Consider the following 3435-nt stretch of genomic DNA (forward strand, 5'->3'; position numbering starts at 1 on the left):
GTTGTTGGAGGTGTTGAGGGCCAACAAAGAGGCCATTGCATGGAGGTTGTCCGACATCAAGGGCATAAGCCCTTCTTATTGCACTCACCGGATACTCATGGAGGATGATTATAAACCGTGGTGCAACCTCAAAGGCGGCTCAACCCCAACATGCAAGATGTTGTGAAGAAGGAGGTTCTTAAACTCCTAGATGCCGGGATGATATATCCCATTTCCGATTCACCTAGGGTTAGTCCTACTCAGGTTGTCCCTAAGAAGGGAAGGATGACCGTTGTCATGAATTTTAAGAATGAGCTTATCCCTTCTCGTACGGTCACGGGTTGGCGCGTGTGCATCGACTACCAAAAGTTGAATGATTCCACCCGAAAAGACCACTTCCCATTGCCCTTCATCGATCAAATGTTGGAGCGTCTCGCCGGTCAACAATTCTATTGTTTTCTCAACGGTTTTTCCGGGTACTTCCAGATCCCCATCTCACCGGAGGATAAGGATAAGACCTCTTTGACATGCCCCTATGGCACCTACGCGTATCGACGCATGCCATTTGGGTTATGTAACGCTCCAGCTACCTTTCAGCGGTGCATGGTTGCCATATTTCAGGACATGATTGAGAGTTCCATGGAGGTTTTCATGGATGATTTTTCGGTGTATGGCAACTCCTTTGATGAGTGTTCGAAGAATCTCGACAAGATGTTGAAGCGGTGTGTAGAGGCGAAACTTATGTTGAATTGGGAGAAGTGTCACTTCATGGTGACGGAAGGTATTATGTTAGGACACAAGATCTCTAGAGAGGGTATTGAGGTAGATCGTGCGAAAATAGACACCATTAGTAGGTTACCTCCACCCATGAGTGTTAAGTCAATTAGGAGTTTTTTAGGGCATGCGGGCTTCTATAGACGCTTTATTAGGGATTTTTCTAAAATCACCCGTGCCATGACCCGTTTGCTAGAGAAAGATGTTCCATTCGTCTTTGACGAGGAATGTCTTAAAGCCTTCAACTTTTTGAAGGAGCAGCTTGTGAGTGCGCCTATTCTTATCTCGCCCGACTGGAGCTTGCCGTTTGAGCTCATGTGCGATGCGAGTAACTATGCCGTTGGAGCGGTATTAGGACAAAGAAAGGATAAGCACTTCCACCCTATATACTACGCGAGCAAAACGCTAAATGATGCTCAAGAGAACTACACCACCACGGAGAAAGAACTCTTAGCCGTAGTATTTGCTTTCGACAAATTCCGCTCATACCTCGTTCTAGCCAAGACCATAGTATTCACCGATCATTCTGCTTTGCGCTTTCTTTTCCAAAAGAAAGACGCTAAACCCCGACTCATTCGGTGGATTCTATTACTTAGCAAGTTCGATATTGAGATTAGAGACAAGAGAGGGGCCGAGAACGTAGCGGCTGATCATCTATCGCGTCTAGAGGACCCCAAGAGAGAAGAGATTCGTGGGAGGAGATAGTGGATACGTTCCCTCACAAGTCTATTGAGTTTGTTGAGGCCGAGAAAGAAGGATTGCCATAGTTTTGTGACTTAGCGAATGATCTTTCTAGTGGCAATATTGTGAGGGGGATGACCACACAACAACATAGGAAATTCCTTAGTGAGTCAAGGAAATATGTGTGGGATGATCCTTTTCTCTTTAGGATAGGAGGAGATATGGTTTTAAGACGTTGCGTGTCGAGAGAAGAAGGTTGGAACATCATCAAGCATGTTCATGAAGGCCTCACGGGAGGACATCATGGTGCATACGCCACCGCTCAAAAAGTGTTCGATTGTGGTTTTTATTGGCCTACCGTACTTAGAGATGCCGTTGAGTTCGTAAAGACATGTGATGCGTGTCAATGAACCGGCAATATTTCCGCCAAAGATGAGACGTCTCAAAATCCTATCCAAGTGTTGGAGGTTTTTGACGTTTGGGGCATCGATTTCATGGGACCCTTTCCCAACTCCAAAGGAAACCGTTACATACTCGTGGTAATTGACTACGTGTCTAAGTGGGTTGAAGCTGAAGGTCTTCCTACAAACAAAGCCCGGGTAGTTTTAAAATTCCTTAAAAAGCTCTTTTCCCGATTCGGTACACCTAAAGCCTTAATTAGTGACGGTGGCACTCACTTTTGCAATGCATTGATGGAAAAATTGCTTGCACGCTACGGAGTCACTCATCGTTTGTCTACCGCATACCTTCCACAGACGAGTGGTCAAGTGGAGAATGCAAATCGTGGTATCAAACAAATCTTAGAGAAAACAGCTGGTAAAAATAGGAAGGATTGGTCCGACAAGCTAGACAATGCATTGTGGGCGTTTCGAACCGCCTACAAGACGCCTTTAGGAACCATGGCATTTATGATCGTCTATATGAAAAAGCTTGTCACCTTCCCGTAGAGTTAGAGCATAGAGCGCTTTGGGCATTGAAAACCGTTAATCTTGACATGACCTAAGCCGCTAGGAAGCGGTTCTTTCAAATTCATGAGCTTGAGGAGCTTAGGGATGCGGCCTATGCTAGATCGTTGGGAATCAAGGAGAAGACGAAAGCCTTGCATGATAAGAAGTTAAGAAAGGTAAAAGAGTTTAGTAAAGGTGACAAAGTGCTTCTTTACAACTCAAGATTGAAGTTATTTGCGGGGAAATTGAAATCGAAGTGGTCGGGACCTTATATGGTTCACTACATGTTTCCGTATGGAGCGGTGGAGATCATGGATGAGACGGATGGCCGAAGTTGGAAGGTGAATGGCCACCGTTTTAAGCATTACATTGGAGGAGCGATAAACAAGGATGAGATGGAGGAAACTCCTCTCGAAATCCCATCTAAAGCCGCCAATTAGTGTTTTGGGATGAAATCCCAAATGTAGAGTTTGTACCGTTTGTAAATTTCGTTAAATTTCATGATATTTCGTAGTTTTTCGTGTTTTTGTTTTGTGTGTTTGAGTAATTTTGCAGGAATCATACCATTGAAGAGCTGAATTTGCGAAGGAAACGACATTCTAGGTAAGTCCCGACACTTAGAAAAAATTCGGGATGGTTTTGGGAAGGATCGGTAAGAGTTAGAATTTTTTCTAAGACACAAAAATCTAAATTTTACGCAACTTACTGCCAAAATAGTGCCTTCGCGTCGCGCCACAGCAAAACACGTTCACTATGGCGCTACGCGACCCCTAGGGTCACAAATTCGTTTTAAGCCAGGCCATGGCGTCACGCTACCACCTTTAAGTTTTATGGTCGCGTCACGCGACCCATTTTTTGAACCTTTTTACCTGAACCGAGCCCTGGCGCTACGCCACGGCTAATACCTTATGTGGTGGCGGCGCGTGTCACACCCCCAAAAACCACCATGCGGAGTATCACCGCTTGGAGGCGTGACATGACCAGGATCAAGCCACCAATCATATTGAACAATGTATTTAAGATAGATAAAATCCAGCCACACAATATAATTGGT

Source organism: Helianthus annuus, chromosome 2 (assembly GCF_002127325.2).
Source record: "Helianthus annuus cultivar XRQ/B chromosome 2, HanXRQr2.0-SUNRISE, whole genome shotgun sequence".
Taxonomy (NCBI): domain Eukaryota; kingdom Viridiplantae; phylum Streptophyta; class Magnoliopsida; order Asterales; family Asteraceae; genus Helianthus; species Helianthus annuus.